Raw genomic sequence first — 10558 nt, 5'->3', positions numbered from 1 at the left:
CTCACTCTCTCTCTAACCCACTCTCTCTCTCGCCCACTCTCTCACACCCACTCTCTCTCTCGCCCACTCTCTCTCTCTCACACACTCTCTCTCGCCCACTCTCTCTCTCGCCCACTCTCTCTCTCTCACACACTCTCTCTCGCCCACTCTCTCCCTTGCCCACTCTCTCTCTCTCTCACCCACTCTCTCTCACGCCCACTCTCTCTCTCACCCACTCTCTCTCACGCCCACTCTCTCTCTCACCCACTCTCTCTCACGCCCACTCTCTCTCTCACCCACTCTCTCTCTTGCCCACTTTCTCTCCCGCCCACCCTCCCTTGCCCACTCTTTCTCTCGCTGACTCTCTCTCTAACCCACTCTCCCTCTCCACCACCCTCTCTCTTGCCCACTCTCTCTCTCACCCACTCTCTCTCTCGCCCACACTCTCTCTCACACACTCTCTCTTGCCCACTCTCTCTCTCGCCCACTCTCTCACGCCCACTCTCTCTCTCTCTCACCCACTGTCTCTCTCTCGCCCACTCTCTCTCTCACACACTCTCTCTCTCACGCCCACTCTCCCTCGCCCACTATCTCTCTCACCCACTCTCTCTCTCACCGACTCTCTCTCTTGCCCACTCTCTCTCCCGCCTACTCTCCCTCGCCCAGGATCTCTCTCACCCACTCTCTGTCTCGCCCACACTCTCTTGCCCACTCTCTCTCTCACCCACTCTCTCTCTCACCCACTCTCTCTCTTGTCCAATCTCTCTCTCACGCCCACTCTCCCTCGCTCACTCTCTCTCTCACACACTCTCTCTTGCCCACTCTCTCTCTCACACACACTCTCTCTCACGCCCACTCTCCCTCGCCCACACTCTCTCTCACCCACTCTCTCGCCCACTCTCTCTCTCACCGACTCTCTCTCTTGCCCACTCTCTCTCCCGCCTACTCTCCCTCGCCCAGGATCTCTCTCACCCACTCTCTCTCTTGCCCACTCTCTCTCCCGCCTACTCTCTCTCTCGCCCACTCTCTGTCTCTCCAACACTCTCTCATGACCACTCTCTCTCCCACTCTCTCACTCTCGCCCACTCTCTCTTGCCAATGCTCTCTCTTGCCCATTCTCTCTCTCGCCCACTCTCTCACTCTCGCCCACTCTCTCTCGCCCATTCTCTCTCTCGCCCACTATGTCCCTCTTGCCCCTCTTACTCTCACCCACACTCTCTCTCTCGCCCACTCACTCTCTCTCTCGCCCACACTCTCTCTCGCCCACTCTCTCACTCTCTCCCACTCTCTCTCGCCCACTCTCACACTCTCTCCCACTCTCTCACTCTCTCCCACTCTCTCTCTCGCCCACTCTCTCTCACGCACTCTCTCACTCTCTCCCATTCTCTCTCTCGCCCACTCTCTCACGCCCACTCTCTCTCTCGCCCACTATGTCCCTCTTCCCCCCTCTCACTCTCACCCACACTCTCTCTATCGCCCACTCACTCTCTCTCTTGCCCACTCTCTCTCCCGCCGACTCTCCCTCGCCCACTATCTCTCTCACCCACTCTCTGTCTTGCCCGCTTTCTCTCTCTCGCTCACTCTCTCTCTCACCCACTCTCTCTCTCGCCCACTCTCTCTCTCGCCCGCTTTCTCTCTCTCGCTCACTCTCTCTCTCACCCACTCTCTCTCTCGCCCACTCTCTCTCACCCACTCTCTCTCTCGCCCGCTTTCTCTCTCTCGCCCACTCTTCTCTCGCCCACTCTCTCTCTCGCCCACTCTCTCTCTCATCCACTCTCTCTCGCCCACTATCTCTCTCTCGCCCACTCTCTCTCTCACCCACTCTCTCTCTCATCCACTCTCTCTCGCCCACTATCTCTCTCACCCACTCTCTGTCTCTCCAACACTCTCTCATGACCACTCTCTCTCCCACTCTCTCTCTCTCTCGCCCACTCTCTCTCGCCCACTCTCTCTCTCGCCCACTATGTCCCTCTTCCCCCCTCTCACTCTCACCCACACTCTCTCTATCGCCCACTCTTTCTCTCTCTCGCCCACTCTCTCTCACCTAATCTTTCGTCCAGTCTCTCTCTCACCCACTCCCTCTTGCCCACTCTCTCTCGGCCACACTATCTTTCACCCACTCTCTCACTCTCTCTCTCTCACTCTTTCACTCACCCACTCTATATCTCGCCCACTCTCTCACTCTCTCCCACTCTCTCTCTCGCCCACTCTCTCACTCTCGCCCAGTCACACTCTCGCCCACTCTCTCTTTGGTCCGGTCTCTCTCTCACCCACACTGTGTCTCGCCCACTCTCTCTCTCGCCCGCTTTCTCTCTCACCCACACTCTCTCTCGCCCACTCTCTTACTCTTTCCTACTCTCTCTCTCGCCCACTCTCTCCCACGCCCACTCTCTCATTCTCTACCACTCTCTCTCTCGCCCACTCTCTCATTCTCTTCCACTCTCGGTCTCGCCCACTCTCTGTCTCGCCCACTCACACTCTCGTCCAGTCTCACGCTCACCCACTCTCTCTCTGGCCCACTCTCTTACTCTCTCCTACTCTCTCTCTCGCCCACTCTCTCCCACGCCCACTCTCTCATTCTCTACCACACTCTCTCTCGCCCACTCTCTTACTCTTTCCTACTCTCTCTCTCGCCCACTCTCTCCCACGCCCACTCTCTCATTCTCTACCTCTCTCTCTCTCGCCCACTCTCTCATTCTCTTCCACTCTCGGTCTCGCCCACTCTCTGTCTCGCCCACTCACACTCTCGTCCAGTCTCACGCTCACCCACTCTCTCTCTCGCCCACTCTCTTACTCTCTCCTACTCTCTCTCTCGCCCACTCTCTCCCACGCCCACTCTCTCATTCTCTACCACTCTCTCTCTCGCCCACTCTCTCATTCTCTTCCACTCTCGGTCTCGCCCACTCTCTGTCTCGCCCACTCACTCTCTCTCGCCCAGTCTCACTCTCGCCCACTCTCTCTCATCCACTCTTTCTTTGGCCCAGTTTCACGCTCACCCACTCTCTGTCTCACCCACTCTCTCTCTCACCCACTCTCTCTCTCACCCACACTCTCTCTCGCCCACTCTCTCACTCTAGCCCTCTCACTCTCTCACCCACTCTCTGTCTCGCTCACACTCTCTCCTGCCCACTCTCTCTCTCGCCCAATCTCTCATTCTCGCGCACTCTCTCTCGCCAACTCTCTGTCTCGCCCACTATGTCCCTCTTCCCCCTCTCACTCTCACCCACACTCTCTCTCTCGCCCACTCACTCTCACTCTCACCCACACTCTCTCTCTCGCCCACTCTCTCATTCTCGCCCACTCTCTCTCGCCAACTCTCTGTCTCGCCCACTATGTCCCTCTTCCCCCTCTCACTCTCACCCACACTCTCTCTCTCGCCCACTCACTCTCACTCTCACCCACACTCTCTCTCTCGCCCACTCTCTCACTCTCGCCCACTCTCTCTCGCCCATTCTCTCTCTCGCCCACTATGTCCCTCTTCCCCCTCTCACTCTCACCCACACTCTCTCTCTCGCCCACTCACTCTCACTCTCACCCACACTCTCTCTCTCGCCCACTCTCTCTCGCCCATTCTCTCTCTCGCCCACAATGTCCCTCTTCCCCCTCTCACTCTCACCCACACTCTCTCTATCGCCCACTCACTCTATCTCTCGCCCACTCTCTTTCGCCCACTCTTTCTCTCTCTCGCCCACACTCTCTCTCACTCACTCCCTCTTGCCCACTCTCTCTCTCGCCCACTATCTCCCTCTGCCCCCTCTCTCTCGCCAACTCTCTCTCTCGCCCATTCTGTCTCACCCACTCTCTGTCGCACACTCTCTCACCCACTCTCTCTCTAGCCCTCTCACTCTCTCACCCACTCTCTCACTCTCGCCCTTTCTCTCTCTCTCACCCACTCTCTCTCTCACCCACACTCTCTCTCGCCCAATCTCTCACTCTAGCCCTCTCACTCTCTCTCTAACCCACTCTCTCTCTCGCCCTTTCTCTCTCTCACACCCACTCCCTCTCTCGCCCACTCTCTCTCTCACCTAATCTTTCTCTATTGCCCACACTTTCTTTCGCCCACTCTCTCTCGCCCTCTCTCTCTCCCACTCTCTCTCTCGCCCACACTCTCTCTCGCCCACTCTCTCTCCCCCACTCTCTCACTCTCTCCCCCACTTTCTCTCGCCCACTCTCTCACTCTCGCTCAGTCTCACTCTCACCCACTCTCTGTCTCGCCCACACTCTCTCTCACCCACACTCTCTTTCGCCCACTCCCTTTGCCCACTCTCTCTCTCGCCTACTATCTCCCTCTGCCCCCTCTCTCTCACCCACTCTCTCTCACCCACTCTCCCTCTGCCCCCTCACTCACTCTCTCCCACACTCTCTCTTGCCCGCTTTGTCTCACCCCCACTCTCTCATTTCCACTCTCTCTCTCGCCTTCACTGTCTCTCACCAACTCTCTGTCGCCCACTCTTTCTCTCGCCTACTCTTTCTCTATCGCCCACACTCTCTCTCGCCCACACTCTCTCACCCTCTCTCTCTCGCCCACTCTCTCTCTTGCCCACTCTTTATCTCACCACTCTCTCTCACCGACTCTCGCCCGCTCTGTCTCTATCGCCCACTCTGTCTCTCTCCCACTCTCTCTCTCACCAACTCCTAACACGCCCAGTTTCTCTCTCACCCACTCTCTCTCTCTTCCACTCTCTCTCTCACCCACTCTCTCTCTTGCCCACTCTCTCTCTCGCCCAGACTCTCTCTCTCGCCCACTCACACTCTCTCTCGACAATCTCTCTCTCGCCCACTCTCTTTCGCCCACTCTTTCTCTCTCTCGCACATCTCTCTCACCCAATCTCTCTGTTGCGCAGTCTCTCTCTCACCCACACTCTCTCTCGCCCACTCCCTTTGCCCACTCTCTCACTCTTGCCCACTATCTCCCTCTGCCCCCTCTCTCTCACCCACTCTCTCTCGCCCATTCTCCCTCTGCCCCCTCACTCACTGTCGCCCACACTCTCTCTCGCCCACTCTGTCTCACCCCCACTCTCTCACTTCCACTCTTTCTCTCGCCCACTGTCTCTCGCCCACTCTCTGACGCACACTCTCTCGCCCACTCTCTCTCTCGCCTTCACTCTCTCTGACCCACTGTCTGTCGCCCACTCTTTCTCTCGCCTACTCTTTCTCTATCGCCCACACTCTCTCTCGCCCACACTCTCTCACCCTCTCTCTCTCTTGCCCACTCTCTCTCTCGCGCACTCTTTCTCTCACCACTCTCTCTCACCGACTCTCGCCCACTCTGTCTCTATCGCCCACTCTTTCTCTCCCACTCTCTCTCTCACCAACTCCTAACTCGCCCAGTTTCTCTCTCACCCACTCTCTCTCTCTTCCACTATCTCTCTCTCCCCCACCCTCACTCTCGCCCACTCTCTCTCTTGCCCACCCTCTCTCTCCCCCACACTCTCACTCACCCTCACTCTCTCTCTCACCCATTCACTCTTTCGCCCAGTCTTTCTCTCGTCTATTCTCTCTCTCCCTCTCTCTCGCCCACTCTCTTTCTTGTGCACTATCTCTCTCTGCCCCCTCTCTCACTCTCACGTGCACACTCTCTCGCCCACACCTGCTCTCGCCCACTCTCTCTCTCGCCCACTATCTCCCTTGCCCACACTCTCTCACCCCAATCTCTCTCTCGCCCACTCCCTCACTCTCACCCACTCTCTCTCACCCCACTCTCTCACTCCCACTCTTTCTCTCACCCACTCTCTCACTCCCACTTTCTCACTCACACGCTTTCTCTCGCCCACTCCCTCTCTTATCCCCTCTCTCTCTCTCGCCCACTCTCTGTCACCCACACTCTCTCTCTTGCCCACTCTCTCCCTCTGCCCCTCTCTCATTCTCTTCCACTCTCGCTCGCCCACTCTCTCACTCTCGCCCACTGTCTCTCCCTCACCACTCTCTCTCACAGCCATTCTCTCTCTTGCCCCCTCTCTCACTCTCTCCCACTCTCTCTCTCACCCACTGTCTCTCGCCCAGTCTCCCTCTCGTCCTCTTTCTCTCCAACTGTCTCTCTCTCTCACCCACTCTCACTCTCGCCCACTCTCTCTCGCCCACTCTCTCTCTCTCGCCCACTCTCTCTCTCGCTCAGTCTCTCCCTCGCCCGCTCTCTCTCCCCCACTCTCTCTCTCCCCCACTCTCTCTCTTGCCCACTCTCTCTCCCCCACTCTCTCACTCTCGCCCACTCAGTCTGTCTTGCCCAATCTCTCTCTTCCGCACACTCTAACCCGCCCATTCTCTCTCCGTCACGCACTCACTCTCTCTCTCTCTCTCTCTCTCTCCCACTCATCTCTCGCCCACTCTCTCTCTCCCGGCCACTCTCACTCGCCCATTCTCTCTCCCTCGCCCACTCTCTCTCTCTTTCGCCCACTCTCTCTCACCCCCACTCTCTCTCGCTGACACCCTCTGTCGCCCACTCTCTCTCTCTCAACCATTCTCCCTCTCTCGCCCACTCTCTCTCTCGCCCACTGTCTCTCTCGCCCACTCGCTTACTCTCTCCCACTCTCTCTCTCTCGCCCACTCTCTCTCTCCCGCCCACTCTCACTCGCCCATTCTCTCTCCCTCGCCCACTCTCTCTCTCTCTTTCTCCCACTCTCTCTCACCCCCACTCTCTCTCGCTGACACCCTCTGTCGCCCACTCCCTTACTCTCTCCCACTCTCTCTCTCGCCCTCTGTCTCTCTCTCTCACACGCTCTCTCGCCCACTCTCTCTCTCTCGCCCACTCTCTCTCTCCCGCCCACTCTCACTCGCCCATTCTCTCTCCCTCGCCCACTCTCTCTCTCTCTTTCTCCCACTCTCTCTCACCCCCACTCTCTCTCGCTGACACCCTCTGTCGCCCACTCCCTTACTCTCTCCCACTCTCTCTCTCGCCCTCTGTCTCTCTCTCTCACACGCTCTCTCGCCCACTCTCTCTCTCTCGCCCACTCTCTCTCTCCCGCCCACTCTCACTCGCCCATTCTCTCTCCCTCGCCCACTCTCTCTCTCTTTCTCCCACTCTCTCTCACCCCCACTCTCTCTCGCTGACATCCTCTGTCGCCCACTCCCTTAGTCTCTCCCACTCTCTCTCTCGCCCTCTGTCTCTCTCTCTCTCACACGCTCTCTCGCCCACTCTCTCTCTCTCGCCCACTCTCTCTCTCGCGCCCACTCTCTCTCTCACCCACTCTCTCGCTCTCATCCACTCTCTCTCTCACCCACTCTCACTCTCTCCCACTCTCACCCTCGCCCGCTCTCTCACTCTCACCCACACTCTCCCGCTGCCCCCTCACTCACTCTCGCCCACTCTCTCCAACTCTCTCCTGCACCACCCTCACTCTCTCCAGCCCTTCGCTCTCACTTGCACTCTCTTTCACTTACTCCCCTCTCTCTCACTTATCCCCGTCTGTCGCTCTCTCTCGCTCTTGCTCTATCTCTCTCTTGCTCTTCCTGTGTCATTCTCTCCCTCTTTTGCTCATCTGCTCTCACGCCATCTCCCCCTCTCTTGCTCCCCCTTACTCCCCCTCATTGTCACCTCTCCCTCACACTGTCTCATCTCCCCTCTCGTCCCCTCTCTCTCCCCCTCTCTCTCCCCCTCTCTCTCCCCCTCTCGTCCCCTCTCTCTCCCCCTCTCTCTCCCTCTCTCTCTTCCCCTCTCTCTTCCACTTCCTCGTCTCCCTCTCGCATCCCCTTTCTCTCCCCCTCACGTTCCCTCTCTCTCCCCCATCGCCCCCTCTCCCTCGTCCCCTCTCTCTCCCTCTCTCACCCCTGCTCTCTCCCCCTCTCTCTCCCTCTCTCGCCCCCATCATTCCCTCTCTCTCTCTCCCTGTATCGTCCCCTTTCTCTACCTCTCTCTCCATTTCTCTGCCTCCCTTGTCCCCTCTCTCTCCCACCATTGTCCCCTCTCTGTCCCTCCCTCATCCCCTCTCTCCCCCTCTCGTCCCCTCTCTCTCCCTCCTTCGTCCCCTCTCTCTCCCCTCTTGTCCCCTCTCTCTCCCTCCCTCGTCCCCTCTCTCTCCCCATATCGTCCCCCTTTCCCTCTCCCTCCCTCTCTCTCCCCCCATTGTCCTCTCTCTCTCTCTCTCTCGCTCTCTCTGTCATCCCCCCTCTCTCCCTCTCTCATCCCCTGTCTCTCCCACTCTCCCTCACTCTCTCTCCCCGCATCGTCCCCTCTCTCTCCCCGTATCGTCCCCTTTCTTTCCCTCTCTCTCCTTCTCTCGTCACCCTATCTCTCCCCCACTCTCGTCCCCTCTCTCCCCCCCAAACGTCCCCTCTCTCTTCCTCTCTCATACCCGCTCTCGCCCCCCTCTCTCCCTCACTCGCCCCCCATCGTCCCCTCTCTCACCCTCATTCGTCCCCTCTCTCTCCCTCTCTTATCCCCACTCTCTCACCCTCTTGTCCCTATCTCTCCCACGTTGTCCCCTCTTTCTCCCTCTCTTCTTTCTCTCTCCGTCTCTCTCCATCTCTCTCCTCCATCGTCCCCTCTCTCCCTCTCTCGTCCCCTGTCTCAACCCCATTGTCCCCTCTCTCCCCCTCTCTCTTCCTCTCCCCCATCCTCCCCTCCCTCTCCCCTCTCGTTCCCCTCTCTCCCCATCGTCCCCCCTCTCTCCCATCTCTCTGCCCTCACTCTCTCCTTTCTCTCCCTCTCTCATCCCCTCTCTTTCCACCTCTCGTCCCCTCTCTCTCCCCCTTTCTCGTCCCCTCTCTCTCTCCCGCTCTCGTCCCCTCTCTCCCCCTCTCGTCCACTCTCTCTCCCCCATCGTTCCCTCTCTCTCATGCTCTCGTCCCCTCTCCCCATCATTCGTCCCCCCTCTCTCCCACATCATCCCCCTCTCTCCCCCATCGTCACCTCTCTCTCCCCCTCTCGTCCCTCTCTCCCTACTCTCATCCCCTCGCTCTCCCCTCTCTCTCCTTCTCTAAACCCTCTCTCTTCCCCGCTCTCTCCCCCTCTCTCTCCCCATTCTCCCCTCTCTCTCTCCCTCTCTTTCCCCCTCTCGTCCTCTCTGTCCCCCGCCATTGCCCCCCCCTCTCTCACCCTCTCTCCCCTCTCTCCCTCCCCTCTCTGTCCCATTGACGTGTCCTCTCTACCTCTCTCGTCACCCCTCTCTACCCCTTCGTCCTCTCTCTCTCTCTCCCTCTCGTCCCCCCTCTCTCCCCCAGCGTCCCCTCTGTCTCCCCTCATTCTCTCCCCCATCATGCCCTCTCTCTCCCCAATTATCCCCTCTCTCTCCCTCTCTCTCCTCTATCTCCCTCACTCTCCCCTCTCTCCCCCCCCATCGTCCTCTCTCTCCCCCATCATCCCCTCTCTCTCCACTCTCTCTCCCCCCTCTCTCTCTCCACATCATCCAGTCTCTCTCCCTCTCTCTCTCCCCTCTGCCTCCCCTCTCTCTCCTCCATCGACCCCTCTCTCTCCGTCTCTCTATCGCCCATCGTCCCCTCTCTCCCCTCTCTCTCCCCACATTGTCCCCTCTCTCTCACCCTCTCGTCCCCTCTCTCCACTTCTCTCGTGCCTTCTCTCCCCCATCATGCCCTCTCTCTCCCCCATTGTGCCCTCTCTCTCCCTCTGTCTCCCCCCATTGTCCCCTCTCTCCCCGTCCTTCGTACCCTCTCTCTTCACATCGTGCCCTCTCTTTCCCCCAGTCGTCCCCTCTCTCTCCCTCTCTCTCCCCCCATTGGCTCCTCTCTCTCACTCTCTCTCCCCTCTCTCCCTCTCTCTCCCCTCACTCTCCACACTCTCTCCCCTCTCTCCCCACATCGCCCCTCTCTCTCCCCCTCTCTCCCCCCTATCCTTCTCTCGTCCACTCTCTCTCCCCCTCTCGTCCACTAGCTCCCCCTCTCATCACCTGCTCCCCCCTCTCTTCCCTCTCTCTCTCTCTCATCACCTCTCTCCCTCTCTCAATCCTCTCTCTCCACCCTGGTCCTCTCTCTCTCTCTCCCCCTCTTGTCGCACTTCTGTTACACTCTCCCTCCTCCATCTCTCTGCCTCTCACTCCTCCAATCTTCCCCCATCGTCCCCTCTCTCTCCTTCTCTCGTCCCCTCTCTCTCTCCCCCCGTCCCCTCGCTTCGCCCTCTCATCACCTCTCTCCCCCGATCTCTTCCCCTCTCTCTCTCGACCACTCTCTCTCCGATCACGTCAACTCTCTCTCCCCTCTAGTCCCTTCTCACCGCCCTCATCCAATCTCTCTCCCCTCTCTCGTCCCCTCTCCCTCCCCCCTCTCTGCCTCTCCCGTTCCCCTCTGTCTCCCTCTCCCTCCCCGTCACCCCCATCGTCCCTGCTCTCTCCACCTTTCGTCCACTCTCTCTGCCCCATCATCCCCTCTCTCTCCCCCATCCTCCCATCTCTCTCCCTCTCACAACCCCCCTCTCTCAACCTCTCGTCCCCTCTCTCTCCCCTCAGCGACCCTTCTCTCTCATCCCCATCCCCACCCTCCCATCTCATCCCCTCTCTCTCCCCCATCCTCCCATCTCTCTCCCTCTCACAACCCCCCTCTCTCAACCTCTCGTCCCCTCTCTCTCCCCTCAGCGACCCTTCTCTCTCATCCCCATCCCCACCCTCCCATCTCATCCCCTCTCTCTCCCTCT

Source organism: Chiloscyllium punctatum, chromosome 30, assembly GCF_047496795.1.
Source record: "Chiloscyllium punctatum isolate Juve2018m chromosome 30, sChiPun1.3, whole genome shotgun sequence".
NCBI classification, from domain to species: Eukaryota; Metazoa; Chordata; class Chondrichthyes; order Orectolobiformes; family Hemiscylliidae; genus Chiloscyllium; species Chiloscyllium punctatum.
The sequence above is the reverse complement of the archived record's forward strand: the minus strand, read 5'-3'. Positions refer to the sequence as shown.